The sequence below is a fragment of the Sander vitreus genome, chromosome 4 (assembly GCF_031162955.1).
Source record: "Sander vitreus isolate 19-12246 chromosome 4, sanVit1, whole genome shotgun sequence".
NCBI lineage: Eukaryota > Metazoa > Chordata > Actinopteri > Perciformes > Percidae > Sander > Sander vitreus.
Genome location: NC_135858.1, coordinates 1054942 through 1070069, shown reverse-complemented (window position 1 = coordinate 1070069; position 15128 = coordinate 1054942). Strand labels below are relative to the sequence as shown.

The 15128-nt window shown below is 52.0% G+C and overlaps 6 non-coding genes across 6 annotated transcripts; all 6 read right to left on the bottom strand.

Moving 5' to 3' along the window:
- Positions 1-372: 372 nt before the first annotated feature.
- trnae-cuc (transfer RNA glutamic acid (anticodon CUC)) lies at positions 373-444 on the bottom strand. Its single transcript has one exon. It is a non-coding gene; the product is annotated as a tRNA-Glu (tRNA).
- A 6546-nt stretch (positions 445-6990) lies between these two features.
- On the bottom strand, positions 6991-7062 carry trnae-cuc (transfer RNA glutamic acid (anticodon CUC)). Its single transcript has one exon. It is a non-coding gene; the product is annotated as a tRNA-Glu (tRNA).
- A 4170-nt stretch (positions 7063-11232) lies between these two features.
- Positions 11233-11304, bottom strand: trnae-cuc (transfer RNA glutamic acid (anticodon CUC)). The gene has a single exon. It is a non-coding gene; the product is annotated as a tRNA-Glu (tRNA).
- Positions 11305-12480: 1176 nt separating this feature from the next.
- Positions 12481-12552, bottom strand: trnae-cuc (transfer RNA glutamic acid (anticodon CUC)). The gene has a single exon. It is a non-coding gene; the product is annotated as a tRNA-Glu (tRNA).
- A 1281-nt stretch (positions 12553-13833) lies between these two features.
- trnae-cuc (transfer RNA glutamic acid (anticodon CUC)) lies at positions 13834-13905 on the bottom strand. Its single transcript has one exon. It is a non-coding gene; the product is annotated as a tRNA-Glu (tRNA).
- A 605-nt stretch (positions 13906-14510) lies between these two features.
- Positions 14511-14582, bottom strand: trnae-cuc (transfer RNA glutamic acid (anticodon CUC)). The gene has a single exon. It is a non-coding gene; the product is annotated as a tRNA-Glu (tRNA).
- Between the last annotated feature and the right edge of the window lie 546 nt (positions 14583-15128).

Genomic DNA, 15128 nt, shown 5'->3' with positions numbered 1-15128 from the left:
GCCATTTAGCAGGAAGAGGGGAGCTGCAGGCCCTGGAGCTCCGTCAGGGCATTGGCGTTTGGTAGTCGATCAACCCAAAAAATGGTGACTTTGCGCGGGTATGGCGCACCGTGGGCTGTCAGCCGTGACGGAGCTCCATCTAAAACACCGGAAGCACCGGCCGCTGGGTTGCCAGTGTCCGGCCAGGACGGTTCACCTCCAATGTCAAGAGAGAGAGAGTCTCTGGCGTCTCTTCGTCCATTAATGGTACTGTCTATGGGGGGTTGCCAGTGTCCAGGAGGTGAACCGTCCTCTCGAGCTTCCCGTCCACACTCGTTCTGCACTGGGACCTGAACCGCTGACCCTTCCTGACAACCACCCCCCAAAAATCAGTTCCCTGACCGGGAATCGAACCCGGGCCACGGCAGTGAGAGCGCTGAATCCTAACCACTAGACCACCAGGGAACACACCCTCCGTGAGCATGTAATAAAACCAAACTGCCTGTAGTGATGAATTATATAAAGAAATATAATCTAACTGTAGCCTAATTGTTTTAGCGATAGACAGAGATAGATTAGGGATTAGGGGCAGTCCGATCCAGGGCAGGACAGGAGAGCTGTCTTTGATTTTTTATTTTTTATTTTTTTTTATTTATTTATTTATTTATTTTTTTCGACCGCAAAGGGGGGATGCTCCGACGGTTGCGGCTTACCGTCCGGAGTGTGGGGAGCAGACCATTTTTGGACCACCTTTTCCAGGTCCTTCCCCATCTCAGGGGTGAGCAGTGTGGGGCTGCTCAGTCACAATGGAAGCTGCCGAAAAGACGCGCTGCTCCATCCCGCAGTCCTAGCGACCATCACTCCATTGCCGCCTGTGTGCATGGTTTGGTTAGACACTCCCAGCCGCATCCTTGGCCTGTGCCCACCACCATTCCACATCGCCACAGGACTTGCGCAGACCACACTCCCACCATGTCCTTGGCAGGTCTGGGTCAGGATCCAGTGGCATGGAGACCAAGACGACTGGAGACCCAGCACTGCTGCAGCCTTCATCCGCCTTTCCAGCCGTTGTGATGCTCCACTTAAGTCAGCCATCATCCTCCGCCAGGGAGCACACCCTCCATGAGCATGTAATAAAACCAAACTGCCTGTAGTGATGAATTATATAAAGACTTATAATCTAACTGTAGCCTAATTGTTTTAGAGATAGACAGAGATAGATTAGGGATTTTTATTTATATAGCACATTTCATTAAACAGTCAACTTAATGTGTTTTGAAATATTTTTGAAGTGCATTTGTAAATATGCCTTGTTTGTTTCTATATCTGTATTCTGAATGAATGAATAAAAAATGAAAAAACTCTACTGCAGCTATCCCTCTCCTGGACTGGAGTTCTCCAGGTGTCAAAAGCGTTGCTGAGGTCGATGAAGGCTACGTAAAGGTCTTTGTGATGTTCTCGGCTTTTCTCCTGCAGCTGCCTCAAGACAAAAACCATGTCTGTCGTGGATCTGGTCTTCCGGAAGCCACACACAGCTTCCGAAATGTGCTCAACCAGTCTACTGAGCATGATCTTGGCCAGGACTTTCCCTGCGACGGAGCAGAGAGATATCCCGCGGCTGCTGCCGCAGACTGCTCTGTCTCCTTTCTGTTTGTAGATGACCACTATGTTAGCATCCTTCCAGTCCTGTGGGAGGGTCCCATGTCCCCAGATGTTTTGGATCAGGAGGTGCAGGCGACGCGTGAGGGTGTATCCTCCGTGTTTGAAAACCTCTGCAGGGATTCCATCGGGTCCGGTGCTTTTGTAGTTCTTCATCCCAGCAATAGCTTGCCGGAGTTCTGAGTAAAGTGGTGGGGTGTCCAAGTGCGTGATTGGTGTCAGACCTGGGAGATTATCCAGAATATGTGGTTCGAACGGGCAAGAATCTCGTGGCGGGCCTTGAAGAGCATGGACCCATCAGCTGATCGGACTGGGCAATGGAGAGTGTGGAGAGGCTGTGTACCGACAGGAAGAAGACTTACGCACTCGGCTCCTCTTTTTGCCCTTGCACAAGGGCTAGTCGGTGGCAGTAGCTGTAAGCAGAATGTAGCAAGCAAAAGCAGAAGCAGCACGCATCCATCCATCTTCATCCGTTTATCTGGGGTCGGGTCGCGGGGGTAGCAGCTCCAGCAGGGGACCCCAAACTGCCCTTTCCCGGGCCACATTAACCAGCTCCGACTGGGAGATCCCGAGGCGTTCCCAGGCCAGGTTAGAGATATAATCCCTCCACCTAGTCCTGGGTCTCCCCCGAGGCCTCCTACCAGCTGGACGTGCCTGGAACACCTCCCTAGGGAGGCGCCCAGGGGGCATCTTTACCAGATGCCCGAACCACCTCAACTGGCTCCTTTCAACGCAAAGGAGCAGCGGCTCTACTCCGAGCTCCTCACGGATAACTGAGCTTCTCACCCTATCTCTAAGGGAGATGCCAGCTACCCTCCTGAGGAAACCCATTTCGGTCGCTTGTACCCTGGATCTTTTTCTTTCGGTCATGACCCAGCCTTCATGACCATAGGTGAGGGTAGGAACAAAAACTGACCGGTAGATAGAGAGCTTTGCCTTCTGGCTCAGCTCTCTTTTCGTCACAACGGTGCGATAAATTGAATGTAATACCGCACCTGCTGTGCCGATTCTCCGACCAATCACCCGCTCCATTGTCCCCTCACTCGCGAACAAGACCCCCAGGTACTTGAACTCCTTCACTTGGGGTAAGGACTCATTCCCTACCTGGAGAAGGCACTCCATTGGTTTCCTGCTGAGAACCATGGCCTCTGATTTAGAGGTGCTGATCCTCATCCCAGCCGCTTCACACTCGGCTGCGAACCGATCCAGTGAGTGCTGAAGGTCACAGGCCGATGATGCCATCAGGACCACATCATCTGCAAAAAGCAGCGATGAGATCCCTAGCCCACCGAACTGCAACCCCTCTCCACCCCGACTACGCCTCGATATCCTGTCCATAAATACTACAAACAGGATTGGTGACAAAGCGCAGCCCTGGCGGAGGCCAACTCTCACCTGAAACGAGTCCGACTTACTGCCGAGAACCCGGACACAGCTCTCGCTTTGGTCGTACAGAGATTGGATGGCCCTGAGAAGGGACCCCCTCAACCCGTACTCCCGCAGCACCTCCCACAGTATCTCCCGGGGCACCCGGTCATACGCCTTCTCCAGAGCCACAAAACACATGTAGACTGGTTGGGCATACTCCCAGGTTCCCTCCAGGATCCTTGCGAGAGTAAAGATCTGGTCCGTTGTTCCACGACCAGGACGGAATCCGCATTGTTCCTCTTCAACCTGAGATTCGACTATCGACCGAACCCTCCTTTCCAGCACCTTGGAGTAGACTTTACCAGGGAGGCTGAGAAGTGTAATACCCCTGTAATTGGCACACACCCTCTGGTCCCCCTTTTTAAAAAGGGGAACCACCACCCCGGTCTGCCACTCCTTAGGCACCGTCCCAGAGCTTTAAGCATTTCTTGACGGATCTCATCAATTCCTGGGGCTTTGCCACTGTGGAGTTGTTTAACTACCTCAGCAACCTCCACCAGGGAAATTGATGCCAATCCCCCATCATCCTCCAGCTCTGCCTCTACCATAGAGGGCGTATTAGTCGGATTTAGGAGTTCCTCAAAGTGCTCCTTCCACCGCCCTATTACCTCCTCAGTTGAGGTCAACAGCGTCCCATCCTTACTGTACACAGCTTGGATGGTTCCCCGCTTCCCCCTCCTGAGGTGGCGAACGGTTTTCCAGAAGCACCTTGGTGCCGACCGAAAGTCCTTCTCCATGTCTTCTCCGAACTTCTCCCACACAAGCTGCTTTGCCTCTTTCACGGCAGAGGCTGCAGCCCTTCGGGCCCTTCGGTACCTTGCAACTGCCTCCGGAGTCGTCTGGGATAACATATTCCGGAAAGACTCCTTCAGTCGGACAGCTTCCCTGACCACTGGTGTCCACCACGGTGTTTGTGGGTTACCGCCCCTTGAGGCACCTAAGACCCTAAGACCACAGCTCCTCACCGCAGCTTCAGCTATGGAAACTTTGAACATTGTCCACTCGGGTTCAATGCCCCCAGCCTCCACAGGGATGCACGAAAAGCTCCGCCGGAGGTGTGAGTTGAAAGTCTGTCGGACAGGGGCCTCCTCCAGACGTTCCCAATTTACCCGCACTACCCGTTTGGGCTTACCAGGTATGTCCAGAGTCTTCCCCCACCCCCTGACACAACTCACCACCAGATGGTGATTGGTTGACAGCTCCGCCCCTCTCTTCACCCGAGTGTCCAAAACATATGGCCTCAGATCAGATGAAACGATTATAAAATCGATCATTGACCTTTGGCCTAGGGTGCTCTGGTACCAAGTACACTTATGAGCATCCCCATGTTCGAACATGGTGTTTGTTATAGACAATCCATGACTGGCACAGAAGTCCAACAACAAACAACCACTCTGGTTTAGATCAGGGAGGCCGTTCCTCCCAATCACGCCTCTCCATGTGTCTCCATCATTGCCCACGTGCGCGTTGAAGTCCCCCAGCAGAACTATGGAGTCCCCGACTGGAGCCCCATGCAGGACTCCACTCAAGGTCTCCAAGAAGGCCGAATACTCCGAACTCTTGTTTGGTGCATATGCACAAACAACAGTCAGAGTTTTTCCCCCCACAACCCGCAGGCGTAGGGAGGCGACCTTCTCGTCCACCGGGTTAAACTCCAACGTAGCGGTGCTCAGCCGAGGGCTTGTGAGTATCCCCACACCTGCCTGGAGACTCACACCCTGGGCAACTCCGGAGAAGAAAAGAGTCCAACCCCTATCCAGGAGTATGGTTCCAGAACCGAGACTGTGCGTAGAGGTAAGCCCCAGCAGATCTAACCGGTAGCGCTCCACCTCCCGCACAAGTTCCGGCTCCTTCCCCCACAGAGAGGTGACATTCCATGTCCCCAGAGCCAGCCTCTGCTGCCCGGGTCTGGTCCGTCGAGGCCCCTGACCTTCACTGCCACCCATGTGGCAGCGCACCCGACCCCAGCGGTTCCTCCCACAGGTGGTGGGCCCATGGGATGGAGAGATGTCCGCCACGTAGCTTTTTCGGGCTGTGCCCGGCCGGGCTCCGTGGCAAACCCAGCCACCAGACGCTCGCTGACGAGCCCTCCATCTGGGCCTGGCTCCATCTGGGCTTTGTCCATTAATGTTACTGTCTATGGGGAGTTGCCAGTGTCCAGGAGGTGAACCGTCCTCTCGAGCTTCCCGTCCACACTCGGTCTGCACTGGGACCTGAACCGCTGACCCTTCCTGACAACCACCCCCCAAAAGTCAGTTCCCTGACTTGAATCAAACCCCTGGCCGCGGCGGTGAGAGCGCAGTCCTGTCAGGGAGTCCTCCCCATTTAGTCTGGTCTCGCTGAGAGCTGCTATGTCGATATTGTTCCTTGCGAGCTCCAGGGCCACCAGTGCTGTCCTGCGGTGGGGGGTGTCAGGAGTTATGGCCAAGTCCAGCAGTGTGCGAACATTCCACGAAGCAATGCTTAGCTTATTTTTCACTTTGATTTTTCGACCGCAAAGGGGGGATGCTCCGACGGTTGCGGCTTACCGTCCAGAGTGTGGGGAGCAGACAATTTTTGGACCACCTTTTCCAGGTCCTTCCCCATCTCAGGGGTGAGCAGTGTGGGGCTGCTCAGTCACAATGGAAGCTGCCGAAAAGACGCGCTGCTCCATCTCGCAGTCCTAGCGACCATCACTCCATTGCCGCCTGTGTGCATGGTTTGGTTAGACACTCCCAGCCGCATCCTTGGCCTGTGCCCACCACCATTCCACATCGCCACAGGACTTGTGAGGGAGGGAGGGGGGTGGGGGCGGTGTGGGTGCACAGACCACACTCCCACCATGTCCTTGGCAGGTCTGGGTCAGGATCCAGTGGCATGGAGACCAAGACGACTGGAGACCCAGCACTGCTGCAGCCTTCATCCGCCTTTCCAGCCGTTGTGATGCTCCACTTAAGTCAGCCATCATCCTCTGCCTGTTCCGCCAGGGCGCACACCCTCCATGAGCATGTAATAAAACCAAACTGCCCGTAGTGATGAATTATATAAAGACTTATAATCTAACTGTAGCCTAATTGTTTTAGAGATAGATTAGGGATTTTTATTTATATAGCACAGTTCACCTCCTGCCAGTGTCCAGGAGGTGAACCGTCCTCTCGAGTTTCCCGTCCACACTCGGTCTGCACTTGGACCTGAACCGCCGACCCTTCCTGACAACCACCCCCCAAAAATCAGTTCCCTGACCAGTAATCGAACCGGGCCGCAGCGGTGAGAGCGCCAAATCCTAACCACTAGTCCACCAGGGAACACACCTGTATTGGAGAATTATATAAAGAAATATAATCTAACTGTAGCCTAATTGTTTTAGAGATAGACATAGATAGATTAGGGAGTTTTATTTATATAGCACATTTCATTAAACAGTCAACTTAATGTGTTTTGCTTTCAAATGCATGTGTAAGTATAATGCCGAGTCTGCTGAGCATGATCTTGGCGTCAAGAGCTCTGTAGAAATCCTCTCCACCTGTTCTGCCGTTGAGGTCTTGTGTCTTTTTTTTTCAGGGTGTGCTCCCTTAGCCTTTGCCTTTATAGGCTACCCCACAAGGCAGTGGGACTATTTACCCATAGTTGGGGCAGTGGTTGGCGGGTGCCAGTGCGTGTCCACTGCTTGGTGGGCCTGCACACCGCGCCTCTGGGGCCCACTGCTGCTCCGAGATCCCCTACAGGTCAGCCTGGGTCCCCTAGCGCCCAGTTACCGTGTGTGGCTGCGAGGAGGCACTGTAGGAGTCTTGGCGGTGGAGAGGCAGTGTACCGACAGGAAGAGACTTACGCACTCGGCTCCTCTTTTTGCCTTGCTGGAGGTGAACCGTCCTCTCGAGCTTCCAGTCCACACTCAGTCTGCACTGGGACCTGAACCGCCGACCAACCACCCCCCCAAAAAATCAGTTCCCTGACCGGGAATCGAACCCAGGCCGCGGCGGTGAGAGCGCCTAATCCTAACCACTAGACCATCAGGGAGCACACTGTGTGTGCGCATGTAATAAAACCAAACTGCTTGTAGTGATGAATTATATAACGAAATATAATCTAACTGTAGCCTAATTGTTTTAGCGATAGACAGAGATAGATTAGGGATTAGGGGCAGTCCGATCCAGGGCAGGACAGGAGAGCTTTGTGGGCCTCATGCTTGGTTTTTAGGAGTAACTATATCTCAGCTGAGTTGCAGTCAAACCAGACAACCTACACAGTAGGGCCCAGTTACCGTGTGTGGCCGCGAGCAGACACTGTAGGAGTCTTGGCGGTGGAGAGGCTGTATCCTCCGTGTTTGAAAACCTCTGCAGGGATTCCATCGGGTCCGGCGCTTTTGTTGTTCTTCATCCCAGCAATAGCTTGCCGGAGTTCTGAGTAAAGTGATGGGGTGTCCAAGTGCGTGATTGGTGTCAGATCTGGGAGATTATCCAAAATATGTGAATCGACAGGGTTGGTGTGGTTGAAGAGACTCTCAAAATGATTTGCCCAACGGGCAAGAATCTCGTGGCGGGCCTTGAAGAGCATGGACCCATCAGCTGATCGGACTGGGGCAATGGAGAGTGTGGAGAGGCTGTGGAGCGACAGGAAGAGACTTACACACTCGGCTCCTCTTTTTGCCCTTGCACAAGGGCTAGTCGGTGGCAGTAGCTGTAAGCAGAATGTAGCAAGCAGAAGCTGCATGCAATAACTACTAAACTGCAGGCACTACCATCCCAGTACTACCGCACTGACGCATCACACGCGCCCTGTGTCAGACACACACACACACACACACACACACACACACACACAGAGAGAGAGCATCTCTGGCGTCTCTTTGTCCATTAATGTTACTGTCTATGGGGGGTTGCCAGTGTCCAGGAGGTGAACCGTCCTCTCGAGCTTCCCGTCCACACTCGGTCTGCACTGGGACCTGAAACCACTGACCCTGCAAAGGCCTTTAAATGGTCTCTCAGTCTAGTTCTGTAGTTACACAATCATGGGGAAGACTGCTGACTTGACAGCTGTCCAAAAGACGACCATTGACACCTTGCACAAGGAGGACAAGACACAAAAGGTCATTGCTAAAGAGGCTGGCTGTTCACAGAGCTCTGTGTCCAAGCACATTAATAGAGAGGTGAAGGGAAGGAAAAGATGTGGTAGAAAAAAGTATACAAGCAATAGGGATAACCGCACCCTGGAGAGGATTGTGAAACAAAACCCATTCAAAAATGTGGGGAAGATTCACAAAGAGTGGACTGCAGCTGGAGTCAATGCTTCAAGAACCACCACGCACAGACGTATGCAAGACATGGGTTTCAGCTGTCTTATTCCTTGTGTCAAGCCACTCCTGAACAAGACACAGCGTCAGAAGCGTCTCGCCTGGGCTAAAGACAAAAAGGACTGGACTGCTGCTGAGTGGTCCAAAGTTATGTTCTCTGATGAAAGTACATTTTGCATTTCCTTTGGAAATCAAGGTCCCAGAGTCTGGAGGAAGAGAGGAGAGGCACAGAATCCACGTTGCTTGAAGTCCAGTGTAAAGTTTCCGCAGTCAGTGATGGTTTGGGGGTGCCATGTCATCTGCTGGTGTTGGTCCACTGTGTTTTCTGAGGTCCAAGGTCAACACAGCAGTCTACCAGGAAGTTTTAGAGCACTTCATGCTTCCTGCTGCTGACCAACTTTATGGAGATGCAGATTTTATTTTCCAACAGGACTTGGCACCTGCACACAGTGCCAAAGCTACCAGTACCTGGTTTAAGGACCATGGTATCCCTGTTCTTAATTGGCCAGCAAACTCGCCTGACCTTAATCCTAAAGAAAATCTATGGGGGTATTGTGAAGAGGAAGATGCGATGTGCCAGACCCAACAATGCAGAAGAGCTGAAGGCCACTATCAGAGCAACCTGGGCTCTCATAACACCTGAGCAGTGCCACAGACTGATTGACTCCATGCCACGCTGCATGGCTGCAGTAATTCAGGCAAAAGCAGCCCCCAACTAAGTACTGAGTGCTGTACATGACCCATCAGCTGATCGGACTGGGGCAATGGAGAGTGTGGAGAGGCTGTGTACCGACAGGAAGAGACTTACGCACTCGGCTCCTCTTTTTGCCCTTGCACAAGGGCTAGTCGGTGGCAGTAGCTGTAAGCAGAATGTAGCAAGCAGAAGCAGCATGCAATAACTACTAAACTGCAGGCACTACTATCCCAGTACTACCGCACTGACGCATCACACGCGCCCTGTGTCAGACAACACACACACACACACACACACACACACACACACAGAGAGAGAGAGAGAGCATCTCTGGCGTCTCTTTGTCCATTAATGTTACTGTCTATGAGGGGTTGCCAGTGTCCAGGAGGTGAACCGTCCTCTCGAGCTTCCCGTCCACACTCGGTCTGCACTGGGACCTGCACCCACCAGGTGTCCTCCATAGTCCGGAGAGCTCGCTGGGTTTCTGTTCTTGCAGCAGTGAAGGTGGTTTTAAGGGTGGGAGATCCAGGGCAGGACAGGAGAGCTTTGTGGGCCTCATGCTTGGTTTTTTATGAGTAACTGTATCTCAGCTGAGTTGCAGTCAAACCAGTCCTTTTGACGTTTCCTTGATTGGCCAAGCGCCTCTGAGGCTGCACTATGAATAGCCTGGCGCAGAGCTGGTCAGTCGGTTGTTTCCAGCAAGGACCCGTCGCAGGTTGTCTTTGGTGGTGAGGCTATTCAGCGCTATACAGTTGAGTTTTTTTGTTTGGAGCGGTCCTCAGGGCCACGGGGTTGAATGCTCATGAGTAGTTTAGATCTGACCATGAGGTGGTCAGTCCAGCACTCAAATCCACGCATAACATGGGTGGTGAGGACGTCTTGTCTGTCCTTTTGACGGACAATCACGTAGCAAGGAGGTGCCAATGTTTTGAGCGGGGGGGTGCTGCCAGGTGGTCTTAAACCTGTTCTTCATCTGGAAGATGTTGTTAGTGATGACCAGCTGGTGCTCTGCACAGAGGGAGAGGAGTCTGAGCCCGTTGTTCATTTTCCCCACACCATGCTGGCCATGACTTTACTCCATACCAGGTGCTCCGTGCCCACTCTAGCATTGAAATCTCCCATGAGTATGAGCCTGTCCGTAACCAGGGGTTTTCTGTAGGATGGCGTCAAGAGCTCTGTAGAAATCCCTCTTTGATGTTGAGGTCGGCATCAAGAGTTGGGGCATATGCACTGATGAGAGTGGCGAAGCGTTCCTTTGCCAGGGGAATGCGCCATGTCATCAGTCTTTCATTGATGCCGATGGGGGATTCTGGAATGCGCTGCAGCAGTTTAGACTTCACAGCAAAGCCAACTCCATGGTTACGGCGAGTGCCTTCGGGGACCCCCTTCCAGAAGAAGGTGTACCCAGCACCAACCTCTGTCAGGGAGTCCTCCCCATGTAGTCTGGTCTCGCTGAGAGCTGCTATGTCGATATTGTTCCTTGCGAGCTCCAGGGCCACTCAGTGCTGTCCTGCGGTGGGGGGATGTCAGGAGTTATGGCCAAGTCCAGCAGTGTGCGAACATTCCACGAAGCAATGCTTAGCTTATTTTTCACTTTGATTTTTTATTTATATAGCACAGTTCACCTCCTGCCAGTGTCCAGGAGGTGAACCGTCTCTCGAGCTTCCCGTCCACACTTGGTCTGGTTTTTAGGAGTAACTATATCTCAGCTGAGTTGCAGTCAAACCAGACAACCTACACAGTAGGGCCCAGTTACCGTGTGTGGCCGCGAGCAGGCACTGTAGGAGTCTTGGCGGTGGAGAGGCTGTGTACCGACAGGAAGAGACTTACACACTCGGCTCCTCTTTTTGCCCTTGCACAAGGGCTAGTCGGTGGCAGTAGCTGTAAGCAGAATGTAGCAAGCAGAAGCAGCATGCAGCATGCAATAACTACTAAACTACAGGCACTACGATCCCAGTACTAATGCACTGACGCATCACACGCGCCCTGTGTCAGACAACAAACACACACACACACACACACACACACACGGAGAGAGAGAGAGAGAGCGTCTCTGGCGTCTCTTTGTCCATTAATGTTACTGTCTATGAGGGGTTGCCAGTGTCCAGGAGGTGAACCGTCCTCTCGAGCTTCCCGTCCACACTCGGTCTGCACTGGGACCTGAACCGCCGACCCTTCCTGACAACCACCCCCAAAAAGTCAGTTCCCTGACCGGGAATCGAACCCGGGCCACGGCGGTGAGAACGCCGAATCCTAACCACTAGACCACCAGGGAGCATACTCTATGTGAAGGTCCCATGTTCCCAGATGTTTTGGATCAGGAGGTGCAGGCGACGCATGAGGGTGTATCCTCCGTGTTTGAAAACCTCTGCAGGGATTCCATCGGGTCCGGCGCTTTTGTTGTTCTTCATCCCAGCAATAGCTTGCCGGAGTTCTGAGTAAAGTGATGGGGTGTCCAAGTGCGTGATTGGTGTCAGACCTGGGAGATTATCCAAAATATGTGGGTCGACAGGGTTGGTGTGGTTGAAGAGACTCTCAAAATGATTTGCCCAACGGGCAAGAATCTCGTGGCAGGCCTTGAAGAGCATGGACCCATCAAGACTCCTACAGACACTGTAGGAGTCTATGGCGATGTGGAGAGGCTGTGTAGCGACAGGAAGAGATTTACACACTCGGCTCCTCTTTTTGCCCTTGCACAAGGGCTAGTCGGTGGCAGTAGCTGTAAGCAGAATGTAGCAAGCAGAAGCAGCATGCAGCATGCAATAACTACTAAACTGCTTAACTACAGGCACTACGATCCCTGTATTGGTGAATTATATAAAGAAATATAATCTAACTGTAGCCTAATTGTTTTAGAGATAGACAGAGATAGAGTAGGGAGTTTTATTTATATAGCACATTTCATTAAACAGTCAACTTAATGTGTTTTGCTTTCAAATGCATGTGTAAATATAGTGCCGAATCAACCAGTCTGCTGAGCATGATCTTGGCGTCAAGAGCTCTGTAGAAATCCTCTCCACCTGTTCTGCCGTTGAGGTCTTGCGTCTTTTTTTTTCAGGGTGTGCTCCCTTAGCCTTTGCCTTTATAGGCTACCCCACAAGGCAGTGGGACTATTTACCCATAGTTGGGGCAGTGGTTGGCGGGTGCCAGTGCGTGTCCACTGCTTGGTGGGCCTGCACACCGCGCCTCTGGGGCCCACTGCTGCTCCGAGATCCCCTACAGGTCAGCCTGGGTCCCCTAGCGCCCAGTTACCGTGTGTGGCTGCGAGGAGGCACTGTAGGAGTCTTGGCGGTGGAGAGGCAGTGTACCGACAGGAAGAGACTTACGCACTCGGCTCCTCTTTTTGCCTTGCTGGAGGTGAACCGTCCTCTCGAGCTTCCTGTCCACACTCGGTCTGCACTGGGACCTGAACCGCTGACCCTTCCTGACAACCACCCCCAAAAAAAATCAGTTCTCTGACCGGGAATCGAACCCGGGCCGCGGCGGTGAGAGCGCCGAATCCTAACCACTAGACCACCAGGGAGCATGCCTTCTGTAAGCATGTAATAAAACCAAACTGCCTGTAGTGATGAATTATATAAAGAAATATAATCTAACTGTAGCCTAATTGTTTTAGTGATAGACAGAGATAGATTAGGGATTAGGGGCAGTCCGATCCAGGGCAGGACAGGAGAGCTTTGTGGGCCTCATGCTTGGTTTTTAGGAGTAACTATATCTCAGCTGAGTTGCAGTCAAACCAGACAACCTACACAGTAGGGCCCAGTTACCGTGTGTGGCCGCGAGCAGGCACTGTAGGAGTCTTGGCGGTGGAGAGGCTGTATCCTCCGTGTTTGAAAACCTCTGCAGGGATTCCATCGGGTCCGGCGCTTTTGTTGTTCTTCATCCCAGCAATAGCTTGCCGGAGTTCTGAGTAAAGTGATGGGGTGTCCAAGTGCGTGATTGGTGTCAGATCTGGGAGATTATCCAAAATATGTGGGTCGACAGGGTTGGTGTGGTTGAAGAGACTCTCAAAATGATTTGCCCAACGGGCAAGAATCTCGTGGCGGGCCTTGAAGAGCATGGACCCATCAGCTGATCGGACTGGGGCAATGGAGAGTGTGGAGAGGCTGTGGAGCGACAGGAAGAGACTTACGCACTCGGCTCCTCTTTTTGCCCTTGCACAAGGGCTAGTCGGTGGCAGTAGCTGTAAGCAGAATGTAGCAAGCAGAAGCAGCATGCAGCAGGCAATAACTACTAAACTACAGGCACTACTATCCCAGTACTACCGCACTGACGCATCACACGCCCTGTGTCAGACAACACACACACACACACACACACACCTGGCAAAGTACACACACAGAGAGAGAGAGAGAGAGAGAGTCTCTGGCGTCTCTTTGTCCATTAATGTTACTGTCTATGAGGGGTTGCCAGTGTCCAGGAGGTGAACTGTCTCTAAAGCTTCCCGTCCACACTCGGTCTGCACTGGGACCTGAAACCGCTGACCCTTCCTGACAACCACCCCCCAAAAGTCAGTTCCCTGACCGGGAATCGAACCCAGGCCGCGGCGGTGAGAGCACCGTCCTGTCAGGGAGTCCTCCCCATGTAGTCTGGTCTCGCTGAGAGCTTCAATGTCAATATTGTTCCTTGCAAGCTCCAGGGCCACCAGTGCCGTCCTGCGGTGGGGGATGTCAGGAGTTATGGCCAAGTCCAGCAGTGTGCGAACATTCCACGAAGCAATGCTTAGCTTATTTTTCACTTTGATTTTTCAACCGCAAAGGGGGGATGCTCTGACCCTTCCTGACAACCACACCCCAAAAATCAGTTCCCTGACCGGGAATCGAACCCGGGCCACGGCGGTGAGAGCGCCGAATCCTAACCACTAGACCATCAGGGAGCACACTGTATGTGCGCATGTAATAAAACCAAACTGCCTGTAGTGATGAATTATATAAAGAAATATAATCTAACTGTAGCCTAATTGTTTTAGTGATAGACAGAGATAGATTAGGGATTAGGGGCAGTCCGATCCAGGGCAGGACAGGAGAGCTTTGTGGGCCTCATGCTTGGTTTTTAGGAGTAACTATATCTCAGCTGAGTTGCAGTCAAACCAGACAACCTACACAGTAGGGCCCAGTTACCGTGTGTGGCCGCGAGCAGGCACTGTAGGAGTCTTGGCGGTGGAGAGGCTGTGTACCGACAGGAAGAGACTTACACACTCGGCTCCTCTTTTTGCCCTTGCACAAGGGCTAGTCGGTGGCAGTAGCTGTAAGCAGAATGTAGCAAGCAGAAGCAGCATGCAGCAGGCAATAACTACTAAACTACAGGCACTACGATCCCAGTACTACTGCACTGACGCATCACACGCCCTGTGTCAGACAACACACACACACACACACACACACACACACACACACACACACACAGAGAGAGAGCATCTCTGGCGTCTCTTTGTCCATTAATGTTACTGTCTATGGGGGGTTGCCAGTGTCCAAAAACCAATTCCCTGACCGGGAATCGAACCCGGGCCGCGGCGGTGAGAGCGCCGAATCCTAACCACTAGACCATCAGGGAGCACACTGTATGTGCGCATGTAAGAAAACCAAACTTCCTGTAGTGATGAATTTTATAAAGAAATATAATCTAACTGTAGTCTAATTGTTTTAGAGATAGACAGAGATAGAGTAGGGAGTTTTATTTATATAGCACATTTCATTAAACAGTCAACTGAATGTGTTTTACTTTCCAATACATGTGTAAATATAGCAGACACTTAAAGACATTAAGAAACAACATCCACCGTACAAACAACCACTGACACACAGTCACTGATCTGAGGAAACGTACAGTTTGTATTTGAATGTGAACACAAGCAACCTCCCCAGATTTAGCTCTTACTTTAAGCGCACACACACACACACACACACACACACACACACACACACACACACACACACACACACACACACACACACACAGAAAACACTACCAGCGTTGCTATCGCGGCTGGTAATCAACTCTAGGCTACTAGAGATAGCCCCTTCTATTTATTATATCTGTTTTTATTTCATTCTTTATGTTGATTTGTTATGTATAAGCGCCTAGGTTTTGTTTATATGC